Source organism: Manacus candei, unplaced genomic scaffold (assembly GCF_025592945.1).
Source record: "Manacus candei isolate 608988 ecotype Guabito, Panama unplaced genomic scaffold, ASM2559294v1 h1tg000007l, whole genome shotgun sequence".
NCBI classification, from domain to species: Eukaryota; Metazoa; Chordata; class Aves; order Passeriformes; family Pipridae; genus Manacus; species Manacus candei.
The window spans coordinates 7,630,704-7,649,499 of NW_026138055.1; the positions used below are offsets into that span (position 1 = coordinate 7,630,704).

Sequence of the window (18,796 nt, forward strand, 5' to 3'; positions counted from 1 at the left end):
CTGTGATGAATATATTAACGTTCATTGAATTACAGAACAGACATTTAGCATTTTTCCTGAAGGATCCTAAAATGCTTTACAGGCACTTTAATGTATCACCACCCAAATGCAGCCGCTTTTCATGCTTAGATTTAATTCAAGATGGAGGGAGAGAATTTGCTCTGTTATGTCACAGAATCACAGAACGGTTTGGGTTGGAAGGGACCCTAAAGCTCATCTCATTCCAAACCCCTGCTGTGTGCAGGGAACTTTCCACTAAACCAGGTTGCTCCAAGCCTCATCCAGACTGGCCTTGAACACTTCCAGGGATATCCCAAAGTTTCTTTACAGGAGGACAGATCGTGAGTATTACAAAACACAGAAGATGGCTACAAGTGCACCCAATCCCCCTCTTACACTGCTGCTGGCCTCAGGTTGAGAGGTGGCACCTCGTGTGGTTTGTTTTATCCAGGATCCAGCTGCATCTTTGGGATTTGGAGGTGCAAGACAAGATCCGTGGCTCTTTATGAACCAGCTGGATGCCCCATTGTGTGTTGCTGGGAGTTTCCATCCTCCTTTTCTCCTGAAATGAAAAACCCTCCAAATATTCAGGGTGAAAGCCAATAAATTATTCATCTATTCTTAGACTCGTTAAGGCTCTGTAATTGGGTGTAGGCACTTCTTCCACTCTCCCAGCACTGTCTCACTCCTGAGCCAAGATTCATTTCCACAGGCAGGTGCTCTGCTCTCTTTCCTCACAAATAACGGGTGTGTGAAGAGTCCCTGTAGCTCATCTCTCCTGGAAAGCAGCTCCTGCCTTCCTTCAACAACTCCCAGGGATGGCTTTGCTCACTGATGCTCCTGTTGCTCCAGCCCTGAACAGGGATTGTTAATCAAAGCCACAACCAGCCTCTTACAGGTCTTTTGTTTCCCAGACTGGTGTTCTGTGGTTTCCTCTTCCTCTGATTTTTTTTCCTGTTTCCATTTGAAGGCTCTTGCTCCATCTTCCCCTTTCTTTAAGATATATTTATGCATTTTTTTCCCTCTTTTGATCAAAAGAATCTCCAGCCCCTGCCAGGATCGGGGTCTCTCTGGGTGTTTTCAAATGCACAGCAAGACAGATTTGGTCCTAAAGAGACCTGACTTGTAATTTGCACTCAGTGGAAGCCCTTGAAATGCAAAAGCTGCCTACAGTGTTTGTACTGGATGTTAAATAGCCTGGACACCAGGCTGGAAAAGGTGAAACACCACTTTTAGAGGGCTGGAACAGCTGAAATCTCCCCCTGAGTCTAAAATCATGGCAGTGTCTGAAGAACCTGGCACAGGTTGCCCAGAGAAGCTGTGGCTGCCCCATCCCTGGAAGTGTCCAAGGGCAGCTTGGGCAGGGCTTGGAGCAACCTGGGCTAGTGGAAAGTGTCCCTGCCCATGGCAGGAGAGTGGAACTGGATGATCTTTTAGGTCCCTTCCAACACAAACCATTCTGGGATTCTGTGGTTGGTAGCAGAGTGAACTCCTGACTGCAATTAAAAACCAAAATAACCTGAGGCAGAAGGACAGAATTCAAGTTTGTGGTGCCCCAGGAGGTTTGAGATAACTCTTAAGTTTCCTGGTGGATACCATGATTCCTGCAACCCAGATGGAATCACTACAGAGCTGTCAAGGAAAGAGGAGGGCATGAAGGAGCCAGAGGATAATGCTCCAGCATCTTGGAGATGCTCCACCTTTGGAGGAGCCTTCAGGCAAACAATTCACTAATTTTTAGCATCAAATTTCACTTACTTTGCAGGCTGCTGCATTTAGGGAAAGCTGCCATTGAGCAATTCCAGTTTTCTTCACAGCTCCCAAATTTTGTAAACACTGTCACTACAAAAGGCAGAGCCATTGAAAGGACTCTTCCTAAAGTCACAGTGTGGGAGTTAATTCACATTTAAGGTTTGGGTTCGTCTCATTTGGGCTGATCTTGTGCAAGTGTGAGACAGGGGGTCAGACCTTGATGGGGTGGTGCTTATTTATCACCTGAGAGCAGAAATACTCCTTAAATGTGATGTATCTGGGACATGGTGGCTTTCAAGAGGGGTTTAACCATTCACAGCCCTCCCTGAGCTTTCTTGGGGACAGTTTGGATACTTTCGTGTATCCAAAGAGAATTGTAAATATTAACATGCAGTTCCAACCCCTTAAGGAAGAGTTGCTTTGAGGCTGGAATTTGTGTGTTGGAGACAGATGGGTGAACTGCTGAAGATAATCAGGGGTCAGCTGGTTAAGCCTTATTTTTTGCACAGCCTTGTTGGGGTTACAGAGTGCTCTCCTAAAGAGCATTTACTGCATAATCTGGGGAGATGAGTGTAAGGGAGCCTTTGAAGGAATTAGGGAAATTCAGCTGAGACTATTTTGCATTCAAGCAGGAGAGAGCTGTACAGGAACCTGAACATGGAAGAGATCCTCTTCTGCTCCCCCAGCGATGTCGACCCTAAAAACACATTAAAAACTCCTTTTCCACCTGCCAGGCTGATCCGTGACTTCACTGTGGCCTGACAAAGTGGAGTTGCTGTGAAATGTTCTCCAGCTTTTGGGAGGGGGGAGTTAAGATCACTGTTTTTCCAGAAAAGTGATACAAAAATGCTGACACTTCTCATTTTTTGAAGGAAAAATCCGTGTGTCACAGCCTTGTGAGAACTAATGTGGTGTCACAGTGAGCTGGGCAGAGATGAGTTTCCTCACAGTAAGAATCTGTATCAAAATGTGAAATGATGGAAGCTGGAGAAATCAGGCTGGAAAAACAGCTCTTTGGTGTTCCCCCAGCTAATGCTGGGATCGTGATCCTCGGGATGTGGAGTGCAGTGTCCCAGCAGGGCAACACTTACAGTCTGTCTGCCTGGAAGACCCTGTGGCATCTGTGACAGAACCACAGAGGTGCTGATTTGCTCCTTACCTCTGCTGGGGATAAGCAAATGGCACATTAATAGAGGCTTGGAGGAGTAGTTTGTGCTCTGGAGGGCTGCACTGAGGAAAATATTCCCTTAGGAAAGGGTTTCAGGGTGTTTAGGTGTCAGATCAGGCTTAGGAGGAGTATCTTCAGCAGTGTGGACTATCCTGATCATGGGATAGCTGTGTGGAGCTGTACAAGGGGAAGAATCATCTCCTGAAGAAAGCAAATGACAGGAAGGATTTAACTTTGCTTTCCTAGAAGTGATGCTGTCGCTCCCAGAGGAGCTGGGATGCAGGAAGAGATGTCCAGAACAGACCCCATGGCTCAGGGTGGAGCTGCACAGTTGTCCCCATCCCTGGATCCAGAACAAATCTGACAGTCCTGCTGCCATTTATTTTCCCATAAAAATGGAACCATCTCCATGAAGACAGGCTGGGAGAGCTGGGGGTGTCCAGCCTGGAGAACAGAAGGCTCCAGGGAGACCTTCCAGTACCTGAAGGGGCTCCATGGGAACTGGAGAGGGATTTTGGACCAGAGATGGAGGGACAGAACAAGGGGGAATGGCTTCCCACTGCCAGAGGGCAGGGCTAGATGGGGTATTGGGAAGGAATTGTTGACTGTGACATAATAACTGATGTGTTGGTGGCATTCCTAGCCATGTTTGCAGAGGATCCCTGTTTAATAGGATATCCAGATGTAGGTGTGTTTCTCTGGATGTTCTTGGGATAGATCTCCTTATTCTGAATTCTCATAATATGAGTGACCAAAAAACCAGACAAACCCTAAGTGCTGGTTTGGTTTTACTGTTTGTTACCCTGAAATTCCTTGCTGGGATACTGGCCTGACCTCAGCAGTTGGACTTGATGATCCTAAAGGTCTTTCCCAACCTTAACAATTCTATGATTCCATGATTCTCTGTAATGCTTGTGAACTGGAGAAAAAAATCTGTTAAAATTGGGATGTTCAGTAGCCAGCAATATCCAAAAAGCCCTTTTGCTCCTCTCAGGTTACTTTTGTGTATCCAAAGAACCTGATTTGAGCCAAGGATTTGGTGTAGAAGATGCTGATATGCTGCTGGAGGTCCTTCACATTCCCATGCCTTGGCTTCCCCACACCTTTCCCCAAAAGCTTCTCTAACCCCCTGGAACACCCCTTGGCATAGGGTAGCCCTGCTGCTGGATCCCCCTCTGGAAGCTGCTCTAATATTAACCCTGAGCAGCTAATTTTGTCCTTTCTGAATTTAATTTAGACTTTCACAAAGCTCTCCCTTGACCTCAGGAGTTCAGGGGAAGCTCTGTAGAGGAGTGGCTGTCTGTCTTCCCTGGCATGTGTTGTTCCCAAACCAGGTTTATCACCAGCCTTTCCCAGATTTCCATTAAAAGCACTGATGTCCTGGTGTGTAATATTCTGGATAAATCCAGCTGTATTAATGTCTTATCTGATTTCTCCTGTGACTTTCTTGCTACCCAGAAGAAAACCAGGGAATGACCTCCCTCTGATGTGAGTATTCTTGCCATGAGAGGGAAGAGGAGTACGGATCATGCTTAAAATTTTCCTTTTGGAATACCAATCCAGGTAGATGGAAATGATTTGTTATTGCTCCCCAGGGCATAAACTTGTAGTGGAGGTGCTGGACATAAATAAATGCTTTAAGCAGTTTAGCTGGAAGTCTGGATCTTCACCATCCCCCTTTTCCCTCCTCAGTCTCCATTCCTCTCTCCTGCCTGGCACCGTAATGACTCAGAGGGGTTTGTATCTATTTCCATGTGGCTGCCTTGGAGATCTTTTTCAGCCAACTTCCCTTTGGACTATCTACAAACATTAAAAGATGTTTGAAATTACTCAACCTCAACGGTGCTTGAAATCGAGCCACGTTCTGTTGTGTCAACACAGTGAGTGCTTCAAGTGCTGGTTGTGGAGGCACAAGAAAGGTTTCCAGCTCTGGTGCTGCCCACAAAGCTCCCTTATTAAGTGATGTTTCCCCACCTGGGAGCTTAAATGTGCTGCTCTGGTTGCTTGTTTGTCCATCTTCCTTTATTTTATTTGCATTCTGTGATCAATGAACAGCTTGAAACAGTCCCTTCAAGACCTGCTGCAAGATTTCCACCCCCCTGCTGTGGGCAAGGGCACTTTCCAGTATCTCACATTGCTCCAAGCCCCATCCATCCTGGCCTTGGGACACTTCCAGGGATGGGGCAGCCACAGCTTCTCTGGGCAACCTGTGCCAGGGCCTCCCCACCCTCACAGGGAGGGATTTCTTCCCAGTATCCCATCTAACCTTAGCCAGGTTCAAGGCCAGGTTGGACAGGGCTTGGAGCAACCTGGGATAGTGGAAGGTGTCCCTGCCCATGGAATGGGGGTTGAAACTGGACGAGCTTTAATGTCCCTTCCCACCCAAACCACTCTAAGATGTTTCTATAGTCCTGCTGACTGATAGGCTGGTTCTGTCTGGGTCATGAGGACAGGTAAATTTACTCTCTTAATTTTGAAAATGATGTATTTCAGTGTGTACAACACAGTCCCTCTGCTTTTCCTGGCTCAGGATTTCTTTCCTTCACAGCTTTGATATTTTTTTAGTAAATGTCTGCTTACAGCCCACTATAATCTGATGTCTAAAGGCATCTTTTAAGTAAAAATGAGGCTTGAGTTTATTTTTCAGGTCAGGCAGTGGCTGAGTGCTCAGTGAGCTCTGCTGATGTTGGATCAGATGGTGAAAAAAATCCTCTCTCTGCTGGTTCCACCTCCCAGCGAAAGCAGCAGATTTCCCTCTGAGGTCAAATTAAGGAAAATACTTAAAAGACCTATGATTTCACAGCAAAGTCCTGTGATAGTGTTGGAGCTGCAGAGGGGAGGTTGGTAAAGGCCTGCTTTGTTGCCTTCCAGTTGGGATGTCTCCTGAGCAGTGCTGTGAGTGCCAGACTAATGAAGCCTGGTGTCCCGGGGGCTCGGGGCTCACGCTCGGCTGCTCCGGACCGAGGAGGGAATTGCAGAGCTCTGGAAGGTTTTTCTCTCATTTCCAGGCCTCTCCTCTGTGCAGAGCCCAGGAAATGAGAGGTTCACACTATTGCCTTTCCCCAAGGATGAGAGTAAAGGAGGCCCCACTGCCCCCATTCAGCATCAGGGTGAACTTTCGTGGCTCCAGCGGATTTTAAGCATTTATGTTCTATGGAAACTCGGGGTCTAGGGAGTTAAATCATAAAGGGGGGGCTGAGGGACCGGGGGGGCTCAACCTGGAGAAAAGGAGGCTCAGGAGGGACCTTCTTACTCTCTCCAACTCCCTGACAGGAGGAGGGAGCCAGGTGGGGATTGGTTTCTTCTCCCAAGCAACAAGCGACAGGATGAGAGGAAACGGCCCCAAGCTGTGCCAGGGGAGGTTCAGGTTGGACATCAGCAGGAATTTCTTCATTGGAAGGGTTGTTAAACATGGGAAGGGACTGCCCAGAGTGGTGGTGGAGTCCCCATCCCTGGAGGTGTCCAGGGAATGACTGGACATGGCACTCAGTGCTCTGGGCAGGGGGACAGGGTGGGGATTGGGCAGAGGTTGGAATTGATGATCCTGGAGGTCTTTTCCAGCTCAGAGGATTCTGTGATTCTGTGAAGAAGGGTAGGAAGGGTCTCAGCTGCAGGGAGGACAACAAGGTCATGTTGTCTATGGGTGTCTCTAGTCATGGACACTGGGCCTGAGCCCCAAATTGGCTGTTAGAGGGCAGAGGGAAGAGACACCCTGAAGGTTCCCGTTCCTCCTAAGGCTTTGTTGAGAGAGGAGATAGACTGGAAATCAGAGAGGACACGTGGATGTGGGAAGCTGAATGAAAGGGGTGTCTGAAAAGGAATGACAAAAGTGGATTTTGAGTAAGAACGTGGGAAGGGATGGTGCAGGCAGGGGATGGCTTTGCTTTGTGGGCAGCATGCAAGTCTTAAATATTTGAGTTCCCAGGAGATGTTTGAGGATAAAATAGTAGGGGAAGAGAAGGACATGGCAGCTCAAGGTTGTTATAATATCCAGTATCACTGGCTTGTCCTAGGGGAGATGATGCCTCCTGAAAGGGGGTGAAGTTTGCAAAGGGTTTGGGAACGGTAAAAAACCTCATTAAAATGTTTGTTGAAGGACAGCAGGACTCACTCTCCTAATAATTGCAGGGATTCAGGAGAAACTTCCAAATGCAGCTTTGAAAAGAAGTATTTAGGAGAGAAAGTCCCAGACCACTGGATGTTTACCCCAAAAGAGCTGTTTTCCAGAGGCCGGATGGAGATCCCTAGAGGTGTGTGTGCAGTAAGTGCCAGAGCACTGGAGGTTTGGATGTTGTCTGCTCCCTAAGAGCTGTGTTCCAGAGGCTGGATGGAGGGTGTGTGTGTGCATCCCTGTGTGTTTTGGAAATCATGCACATTTTTGAGGTGACTTTGGTGTGATTGTCACATGTAAGGAGCTTGAGGTTCTTAGATACCTTCTGCAGTGGGACAAGTGGGGATCATGGAATTGTGGAATGTCCTGAGTTGGCAGGAACCCACAAGGATCATCCGGTCCCACTCCTGGTCCTGCCCAGGATACTCCAACAACCCCCCGTCCCTGAGAGCATTGTCCAAACACTCCTTGAGCTCTGGCAGCCTTGGGGGCCCTGACCACTGTCCTGGGGATCCTGTTCCAGTGCCCAACCACCCTCTGGATGAAAAATGGATGCTCAGTCGTAACCTCATGGCTCCTAAAGATCTTTGAGCGCTCCCAGCAGCTGAGCTCCGCGTTCCCTCTCTCAGCGCGGGCGTTCCACGTGCCATCTCCATTTGGAACGTGCCATTCATCTGGAGCATTCATTAACATGGGGAATTATTTGCATATTATTAGCATTATTACATGGCAATAAAGCTGCCGCTGGTTCTCCCCTCCCTCCGTGTCTCCTTCATCACCCGCCTTTAGAACGCTCTGAATCCTGTTTGTTGTGTGACAAACTGGGCTGATAAATCTCGTTACTCACTTGAATGGCTGGGAGACTTCACTGCACATTACTGAATTTGGTGAATTATGTAATAAATGCATAATTAAAATTAAACCCAGAGCCTCTCGTGGAACCTCAGAAAATGCCGTTCGTGATGAATTATGGAGAGGCGTTCGCGGGGTACTGAAATTGAAGCCTAATTATTTGGATTTATTTTTAATCAATATTTAATGTGCTACCTATAAGGTCCTGCAGACACACAGCAAATCTGCTGTTGTGGCTTTGCTGGAAAGCACAGAAGGTGTGTGTAGAATAAGATGTTTGTTTTCATGGGGCTTCATATTTTAATATTTGATTACAGAAAAGGAAACTCCCCTGAGCGCAAAAATTTCTTCAGCCAAGCGAAATGTCTACGAAGGGTCGGGTTTTGCCCAAATCTTTTCCCACTTGATCACCTTTGAATATTGCCCAGAGAAATTGTGGATTCCCCATCCCTGGAAGTGTCCAAGGCCAGGTTGGAGGGGGCTTGGAGCAACCTGGCATAGTGGGGGTTGGAACTGGGTGATCTTTAAGGGCCCTTCCAACCCAAACCATTCCATGATGGTGGTTTATCGAAGGAGAATCACAACAGGAAATAATTTACTCTAATGAAGCTCTGCTTGATTGTTCACTAATCAAATTGGCATCAAAATCACCTGAAAATCTTTCTCATGTTGTATTTCTGTCGTCCTGGTTCTTATTTCAAGGCAGCTGCCCAAACTGCTGTCAGGTCTAAACTTGAGATGTGCTAAAAAACTTCTTTTCTCTGTGCTTAAAACGGGCTTTGGAGATATTTTCTTGGGCAAGAGGAGCAATGTTTTGAAGGCAAACAGCCTGCAAGTTTAATTTTGAAAGGTTTGTCTCTTAAGTAGGAAATTGAATAGAAGGGATTTGATTCCCTTAAATCCCCGATTCTAGAGAAAGCAGCTTGAGATCTCAGTAAGAGAATTAACACACGGGTTAAACTCACAATAAGAAGCAGGACTTGGAAAATGCCTATTCAGACGCCCGTTAAGGAAATAATAGGATTAGTTCTTGTCGTGTCAGTGTGGATTCCTCAAAGTGGGGGCTGTGTTGGTGCCCTGGCCATGAAATTGGGGACAATGCCAATAAAGATGACTTTTCTTGGAGGCAATTCCTTTGAATGTTTAAGCTGGTGCTTGTGTACACACACAGCACAGGTAATTCAGGGTGACAAATAAGCCACTGATAATCCTCCCCCCTCCCCAAATGGGTTGTTTGGGACGGAAACCAAAAATCAGGAATACACTGTGGCAGCATGTTTTAAATTCCTGTAAACAAATTTTTATTCATTTCTATCATCTGTTGGAAGGACACCATGTATTTCCATTGTAAGTGTATATATATGTGTGTATATATATATGTATACACTATTCTATATACTATTATATATGTATATATACAAATATATGTACTATATTACTGTATATTTCCATTATATACGGTATTATACTATATACTATACTATTTATACATATATATACACTTACACTATTCCATTATATGCTGTATATTTCCATTATATGTTTTTGATAAGCCATGTATTCCAATGTGTATATATTTTAATGTATATACTTATATCCATCATTTAAGATGAAGCACATTTTTGTCTCTTGTTTTATTTGTTTGTTTATTTATTTGTTTATTTTCACTGTTATTTTCCAGTCCAACAAACCATTCTTTTCAGTTTCCTGTGCCTGCCATTCCATAATCATCCCATCTGTGTCTTTGTTTTTAGCTTAAACCAGAGAGAACGAGGCGTTAAGGCAGAATTGGGGTTGGTTTGACGTCACCTGATTCCATCATAGAAGGTTCTGTAGGAGATCAACGTGCTGGAAAACTTCCAACAAAATGGTAAAGAGAAAAAGAAAGGCTTGTGTTGTGCTCTCACTCCTCTGCTTGTCTTCAGACGCAGCTGCTGCTTCTCTGCAAAGCTCCTCTTTACTTTTCTTTGGGGTTTCCGTGGTGTGTAAAGTCCTGGATATCCTGTAATTCCCTAAAAAGTGCTTTGAGAGCAGAGGGGAGTTTTACCAAGCAAAAAACTTCTAAGAAATTGTGGATTTCCCATCCCTGGAAGCATTCAAGGCCAGGTTGGACAGGGCTTGGAGCAACCTGGGCTAGTGGAAGGTGTCCCTGCCCGTGGCAGGGGGGTGGAATGAGATGGGCTTTAAGGTCCCTTCCAACCCAAACCATTAAGTGATTTGGGTTGTCATTAAATGACTAAGAATGAAATCAAGTTTTGTCTAGGTAGATAATTGGCAAATGCACCAAATCTGCCTGTAAATTGTCCCCAGTGGAGGAAACAAGGCAGGCACGTGCTGGGGTTGATATTTCACAGCAGAGCTTTCCCGAGTACTCCTTGAGCTGCAACTTAAAGAAGCCAAAAAAAAAAAAAAAAGCTTCACAGATTGGTCTATTACAGAGAGTATTTGCTGTGTTTTGGCAGAGGGTTTATTTAGGGGGCGTGTGTGAAGCTTTTGAGAGAAGTCTCTTCACATTTTGAAGTGCCAGACTCGTGCCTCTAACGCTGCCTGCTCCGAGTCGCAGCCAAATCCGTGCTCGTTCCAGCTCGAGTGTGTGTTTTAGCAGAGTGTTACTCCACACAAGAGTAATCTTTTAAAGCTGAATAATCTCACAGTTCTGGAGGACAGCAATATATCACATTACTGAGCTTTCAATTCAGGATTTTAAAGAAAGGAGTTAATTTAGAAGAGCTGCACTGAATGCACAAACACATATGTGCATATGTACCGTACATTTTTCTCATCCCTGGATTGCTCTTGCATGAAATTCCTCATTCTGCTCTCTGAGCTGTTCCTTTCTTACTCACTGACAGGAGTTGCTCTCTTCTAACCAAAAGTGCTTATCCATATTTTAAGTACATGTCTTTTTAAATGTGTCCATTTAAATTAATATTTAACAGAGCAGAGTCATGTCTGTGGTGTAAAGTGTCCACTTATGGCTGATCGTTATTTGAGGTGATTGAGCCTCCTTGTACTTAATTTTTTGTGCTTTTTATCCAGCAGGATCGTTTTTAGATGAGTTGATTTACACCTCAAAGCAGGCTATTTCTCCTGGAGTACTGGGTTTCTCAGTTAGCAGCATCCTTTTAGCAGCACAAATGGTGCACTGAGTGCAGAAGGATGTCTCATCCCAAGCTAGATATCCCAATTCCTGTCCCAGTATAAGGTGGAGTTACCAAGCTGTTGGTACCCACTTGTACAACATTTTTTTAAAACCTTTAGAATGGTTAATTTACCCTGCTGGGATTTTTTTTTTTTCCAGCTGACTTCATTTATCAGTCTCTTCACTGAAAAGGTGCTCAGACATTAGAACAGGCTGGAGCCACCGTCCCTGAAGTGTTCAAAAGATGTGGCACTTGGTTTAGTGGTGGCCTTGGCAGTGCTGGGACAGTTGGACTTGATGATCTCCGAGGTTTTTTCCAACTTAAAGGATTCAGTGATTCTGAGGGAGGTGTCCAGTCAGAGCTACTTGTCTTGGCTCCCTCTCAGTTGGCAACACTCAATGTGTCCTCTCCTAGAAATCCTTCTTTTGTTTCCAGCTTTGACTGGATACCCACCTCAGACAGCAGACCTTTGGTGGGATGAGCTCCCCCACCCCATCAGGGATCCTTGAACATCCTCTGGTGCCTCTGGCATTTTATTCCCTGGGTGATAAGCTACAATATCCCACTGAGAGCTGCAAAACTTCCCTGCTGCACAGGATGGCCTTGACCATGGAGCAGGGAAACTGGCTTGCTGATTCCATAGAATCCCAGAATGTTTTAGGTTGGAAAGGAGCTTAAAGCTCATCTTGTTCCAACCCCCTGCCATGGGCAGGGACACCTTCTACTAGACCAGGTTGCTGAAATGCAACACCTTGTCCTGGATCTGAGCCCTGTGACCAGTAGTCGTAGAATTTTTAATTTTGTCAAGCAAATACTGTATTCCTATAGTTCTGCTGAATTTTTTCCACAAATAAATAGGAATGTGAGAGGACACCACGTGGAAAAATACACCTGTTGTACTTAGAAGATTTTTGTCAAGTGGTTCAGTTCCTGTTGGTCTAAAGCATTATTTCAATTTTTATTTCACTATTTAAGCTTTAATTGATAGAAAATGGTTTAGTTAATATTTGAGCATTACTATTTATTCATTTTTTTTCTTTTCTTCTTTTTTTTTTAGGTCTGAAAGGTTTTTATGGGTGGTGAGATGTTCCAGTGCTTGGATCAATGTGTTTCATTAAATGTCGGGAAGGAGTGGATTCTTTTTTTTTTTGTTGTTTGCTTGGGTTATTTTAAGTTGCTGTAATTATAAGTCAGCAGAGCTGATCCAGGTGAGAGAATCGTGTAATGGTTTGGGTTGGAAGAGACTTTAAAGCTCATCTCATTCCACTCCCTGCCATGGGCAGGGACACCTTCCCACTATCCCAGGTTGCCCCAAGCCCTGTCCAGCCTGGCCTTGGACACTTCCAGGGATGGGGCAGCCACAGCTTCTCTGGGCAACCTGTGCCAGGGCCTCACCACCCTCACAGGGAAGGTTTTCTTCCCAATATCCAATGACATACAAATAAATGTGCACAGAGCAAATTAAACCATCCCAGGCAGGAAAAGATCTGGAAGAGCTGCCACAGAAAACAGCAGAGGGAAGTGGGAGGGTTTGACCAACGAGTTGTTCAAGCTCAGTTGATCTCAGGAGTGGGATGGAAACTGTGATATCCTCATGGACCAAATGAGGCTTCTTTTAGCAGAGAAGGTTCCACAAAAGAAACTGGGACTTTTGACAAGGGTAATCAGTGATAGCACAAGGGGGAATGGCTTTAAAATGAAGGAGGGGAGATTTAGATGAGATTTTAAGAAGAAAGCCTTCCCTGTGAGGGTGGTGAGGCCCTGGCACAGGATGCCCAAAGAAACTGTGGCTGCTCCATCCCTGGAAGTGTTCAAAGCCAGGTTGGAGCAATCTGGGCTAGTGGGAGGTGTCCCTGCCCATGGCAGGGTGTGGAACTGAGTGATCTTTTTGGTCCCTTCCAACCCAAACCATCCTGTGACTCTGTGACTCCATAAGAGCTTGTCAGAAGTAACTCCGCTCTCCGGGATATTTAACCTGCTCTGTTCTCACTGAGCCGCTGCTGAACCCTCTAAAAGAGCAAGGCTTTAACTCCCAGCCTGGTGTGTCTCCCGAGTTCAGACATCTCTGCAGAAGATTAAGCAAGTTAGAGAAATTAGCTTTGATCCCTTTCTGCCAGCATAGGATTATTCCACATCACGCTGGGTTTGAAGTTCATGTCTAATCCAGTTTTACACGTCTCGGGGGACTCGGCTTCTTACGGCTCCGTCTGCGCCGCGGCCGTGTGGTGCAGCCTCTGATTTAGTGCTGCTCACTTGATACTGAGATTCAATTTGCATTTCCATTACTGCCTCCCATTTCATCCCCGTGCCACGTACATAATGTCCCTGCTTTGTGGGATATGGCTTCCGAAGGCATATGGATCGTTATCCCTGTGCTATCTTAGATTCTCACGACGCGCTCAGTCAAGATATATATAGATGGATATTTAAACCACCCTCTTGCAAGCAACTCTGGGTGTTTTGTGTGTAGGTTTTCAAGCTGTAGAACATACTTACCTACAAAAAAGGTTTGTAGTGTCCACCTTGGATGGAAACAACTGGTGTGAAACAGGATTACAGGAGCCACATGTGCGGAACTAATGCTGAGCAAGGCAAAGAGGAGGCTCCTGTTACTGTTTTCCAGAGGTTTAATCATCAATCCTGAGGGTTTTTTTAATGCACTGCATTTTATTTATGATGTTTGTAAACCCATAAGTTTTCTTTTTAATAAATGTGTATTTTCAAAGCTGAAAAAATCCTTGTCTGTGATCCTTTGAAGTGCTTTTTTACGGGCATTCAGCATTCAAAACGCTTTCTCCTCACACACGAGGGATCAGGGTAACAGAGCAGTGGAGCAGTTCAGCCCATGAGCTATTTTAAGTCCCCAAACGATGCATTTAGAAATGACAGAGTGTTTTGCTGGACTGACAAAAGCTTGGTCAGGGCTGTGTTGGGTTTGCACCCACATCACTCCCAGGGACCCTTCAGGAACTGCCTTCTGGAGTAGAAAGTATTGGATAGGTCAGAAATACAGTTTATACACCAAAAATGTGTTTTATAGGTCAAGAATTAAAATTTCCAGTTTCTAGGGGTGTCTGTATTTTAATGGGAAACCCAAGAGATCCCAAAAATGAATCCTCCTCTCTCCCTGTTCCTTCATTTCATACACACCTTGTAGTAGTATTTCATTTTACTTAAAGAAAAGAATGCAGCATTCACAGAAAACAGAGACTTTTAAACACTCTTGTAGCTTGGATGGGGGAGAATATCCTTGTTTTTCCATGCTGAATCTCTTGGACAGCCTGTGCTATTCCTTCACTGGCAACAGCTCACTCAGAGCCCAAATCCACCCCAATGACATTTAATCACAGGATCACAGAATGGCCTGGGTTGGAAAGGGCCTTAAAGATCATCTCATTGCAACCCCCTGCCATGGACAGGGAACCATCCTCCTCCCCCAAAGCTGTTCTTGGCAGGAAAATGCCATTAATCCTGATGGGAGGCAGCATTTTTAGGGATTTCACATCACCGGCGCAGCGAAGACGGGTTCGGAATCCTCCTCCTCCTCCATCCTAAAAAGGCTTTAACCAGACCAAGGAGCACCTCCTATAAAAAAACCAAGATGTTTTTAAGCAAATGAGTGCTGGAAGATCACAAGGCTGTCAGAGTGACTTATCTCCTCTCCCTGGGAATGGCGTTCCTGGGAGGTTGTGGCGGACGCTGCGTGCGCAGCCGTCTGGGCTGGATCCTGCGGAAGGGCTTCGGGAGATCCGTCGGATGCCCCACTTCATTTAAAACCTTTGGATTATTTAATTTTTTTTTTTTATTATTATTTTGTTTTCTTCTCATCACTGTAGTAAAATTCTTTTTACGACCCCTTGGGTATCACCTGCTTTTATAATCTTTCTATAATTAAATTTCCAAATCCGCCTGCGAGCTGGTGATGTGTTAAAACCTCGCAAACGGGACCCTTTGTGTGTTAACCTATATTTATGTTACTTTTATTCCTTCTGGCAGTAATTATCCTGGCTCTAGGCCTAGGATTAATGTATAAGATGCTGAACATGCTTGATTTTTTTCTCCCCTTCTCTGTGGCAAACTCGTCTTATGCAGAGCAGGGCATTTTTAAAACCACTTCCTATGAAGTAGTTTAACTGTTACCCCTCTTAAGTGATTCCCTGGGGAAGCCAAGGCAAAGGTTAATTGATCCTGTGCCATGGATATGAAAAAGAAAAGTGATTCAGCCTCTGTCATGGAAGTGCTTGGCTGTTTCTGAGCTTGATGTTGCTGCACGGCCAAGAGACCGTCACCCTTCGCTGCTCTGTAGGACTTGGGGGGTCTGGATGTAAAAAGATTGGATGTGTTGGACAGGGAAAGGGTCTGGAGCACCAGGAGCAGCTGAGGGAGCTGGGGGGGACTCAGCCTGGAGAAAAAGAGGCTCAGGGGGAATTTCTGGCTCTCTGCAGCTCTCTGAGAGGAGGGTGGAGCCAAGTCGGTCTGTTCTCCCAGGAAACAAGGGACGGGACAAGAGGAAATGGCCTTAAGATCCCCAGAGGGGTTTCAGATTAGATATTGGGAACAATTTCTTCCCCAAAAGGGTTGTCCAGCCCTGGCACAGCTGCCCAAGGCAGTGGTGGAGTCCCCATCCCTGGTGGAATTTAAAAGCCATGTGGATATGGCACTTGGGGACCTGGGTTAGTGGTGGCCTTGGCAATGTTGGGTTGGCAGTTGGGCTTGGTAATCTTAAAGGTCTTTTCCAACCTAAATAATTCTATGATTCTGTTACTATTTTGCCATGGTTTTAGAACTGTTGGGCTTGAGGACATGGTGCTACAAGATCCTTGAAGAAATCATGGAGGGTTTGCACCAAGCTTAAAATACCCTGGGGTTACATTTATTCAGTGTCTTACCATATAAGAATTAAGGGACATCAGAGAGGTACCAACAGTTTTTTGGAAACAAGAAAGGGGGTTATGTAAGAAATGAGCACAGCCCTTGGCATGGGCAATCCACAAACTGCAGGCAGATGGGGAAGGGCAGTTCTGGTTGCCCAGAGAGGTGGTAGGTGCCTAATCCCTGGAAACGTTCAAGATCTGGATGGATGGGGCTCTGAGCAACCTGGTCTAGTTTAAGATGTCACTGCAGGGGGCTGGAACTGGATGGTCTTTAATGTCCCTTCCAACCCCAAATGTCACATGTCCTCTCCTCCCAGTGTTGGCCAGATCACCTGCTTTATCCCTTTGTAGCATCACATCCTTCTTCCCCTCTGTGGGTTGACCGGGAAAAAGGTTGGGAAATACTCGATGGTGTTTCTGGGCTGCTGGGGGATCATCGTCCTTTGGGGCTGTTCCTCATGGCTGAGCTCCCCTTGGGCACACACAGCCATCTCCAAACACTGCTCAAGGTGGCCCCAACAAGTCTGTAACTTGACTCTTCAGCCTTCCTGGAGCCCTGGATCGATGCAGTTCCGTGGACTTTGCTGCTGTGTCAGGAGAAGTGCCGGGGGCTGTAGCAAACGTTGCCCGTCGGGAATTTTTCCTTAGAAAACCTTTCTGGAGTCATTGATTTGCAGCGTGTCTGAGCCAAATTTAAGCATGGAGCCACATAGATCTGGATTTAGCCATGCTGGCTGTTTTCCCTGGGAGGAGGGATCACAGGGATGGATTTGATTGCCTTGGAAAATTAGTGTTGATTTCAGTGAAGAATATTTTATTACAGTGTTTGCATTGGCATTGTCTTCACAGGATAATGGCTGAGAGTTTCCTGTGTTTCCTGTGCTTGTGTGTATTTAATGATTTAATCTATTCCTTCTGAATACAGGCTTGGACCAAAAAAAAAAGAAAGGTCTGGCTGCCTCTTCTTAATATCCCATCATAAAATAAAATCACTAATCCCAAAGGTGGAGTTGCAATTAAAAAGAAAAAGAAATAATATTGGAAAGTATTGAAACAGAATAATATGCTCTAAATAGACTCTGGCTGAGATGTTGCTTTAGTTGTGGAAGATGACAAGGTTGTAGTGCTTTCAAAACTTGGGATGCTGTTAGAGAATCATAGAATGGTTTGGGTTGGAAGGGACCTTAAAGCTCATCTTGTTCCACCTCATGCCATGGGCAGGGACACCTTCCACTATCCCAGGTTGCTCCAAGCCCCATCCAACCTGGCCTTGGACACTTCCAGGGATCCAGGGGCAGCCACAGCTTCTCTGGGCAACCTGTGCCAGGGCCTCACCACCCTCACAGCCAGGAGGTCCTTCCCAATATCCAATCTAACCCTGCCCTCTGGCAGTGGGAAGCCATTCACACTTGTCCTGTCCCTCCAGGCCCTTGTCCTAGGTCCCTCTCCAGCTCTCTTGGTACCCTTTTAGGCACTGGAAGGGGCTCTCAGGTCTCCCTGGATCCTTCTCTTCTCCAGGTGAACACTCCCAGCTCTCCCGACCTGTAAATTTTATTTATTATATTTATTTTATTTATTATGTTTACTATCAGCCAGTTATTTCCATCCCCTGGTGTGGATGTCACAATCTGGGTTTAACCTCACTGGTTTGAAACTGGTGGCAGCTGAGGGGGTGCTCAAACTTCCCTCTGGCACATTTAGGGCATTGAACAGCCCATGGTCCCCTGCTCAGAGAGGACAAGTTGGAATTTTCCCCTGCCTACAGCCCTTGGGAGGCTGGGGATTCTGCCATGATTTTTAGAGTACACAAACAGCCTTTGTTTGTCCAAGTGCAGTTTTCCAGGGAAGAACCAGTGCAGTGTGATGACAAAATGCCCAAAAATGAGCCCTAGGAATTACTGGTGCTCTCCAGAAAGGTGCTGAAGCCTCCTTAGGCATCAGCAGGTAACAAAGGCTGTGTCTCCAGCCCTTCCAGGGACAGGTTCTAGCTCCCTGTAATTTGCAGAATCATGGAGTATCCTGAGTTGGAAGGGACCCACAAGGACCATCCAGTTCAGCTCCTGGCCCTGCACAGATGCCCCAACAATCCCACCCTGTCCCTGAGAGTGTTGTCCAAACACTCCTGGAGCTCTGGCAGCCTTGGGGCTGTGCCCACTGCCCTGGAGGAGCCTGTTCAGTGCCCAACCATCCTCTGGAGGAAGAACCTTTTCCTGAAATCCAACCTAACCATCCCCTGGCACAGCTCCAGCCATTCCCTCAGGTCCTGTCCCTGGTCACAGAGAGCAGAGATAGGAACGGCCCCACCACTGCCCCTCATTAGGAAATGGAGGATCCATCATAGAGATTCCTTTTCCTCTCCTGTTTTACAAATGTGAAGTGATGAGTTGACCAAGCTATTGACCTTTAAACCTTGCTTTCCCCTGTGTGGGCCCTCAGCAGTCCCTCTCAAGCTCCCTCCAAGCCCCTCAGGCCCTGTCTCCACACCAGGAAGGTTCCCCTGCCCTGAGGACCCAACCATTTGCTGCACACACTCACAGTGCTGTTCAACAGCACCAGGCAGCTCAGTCCACTTCAATTCGGGCTCTGATTTGCAAAGATCAAGGCAGGTAAGAGTTCTTGCTCCAAGTTTGTGTCTGGGAGTCTCCAGTATTCCTGCTGCCTGCTTCCAGCAGAGGCAGAGAGCTCCAGGACAGGGCAGGTGTGCAGTGAGCTCAGTATTTGGATATTTTAACCTGCCTGTGCTTAAAACTCAGTTCTCCCTCCTCTCCCTTCTCAGCATCACTCCAGCCATGGGATGTTTTGGATCAAGAGGAAATACCTTCAGACAGTAATGAAAAGGGCTGTGTGGTGCTAAAGCTGCTCATAAATTCAGTGCTGGACTTGTTAAACCAGGTTC

General features: G+C 46.1%; 1 protein-coding gene and 1 long non-coding RNA gene across 3 annotated transcripts in view; both read left to right on the plus strand.

Annotated features, from left to right (window-relative positions):
- Window positions 1-18,796, plus strand: part of XKR6 (XK related 6) — a 191,081-nt gene that overhangs the window by 40,701 nt on the left and 131,584 nt on the right. The window lies entirely within an intron of this gene.
- LOC127482330 (uncharacterized) lies at window positions 5,236-9,728 on the plus strand. Its single transcript, XR_007908521.1, has 3 exons — window positions 5,236-7,170; window positions 7,254-8,733; window positions 9,638-9,728. It is a non-coding gene; the product is annotated as an uncharacterized LOC127482330 (long non-coding RNA).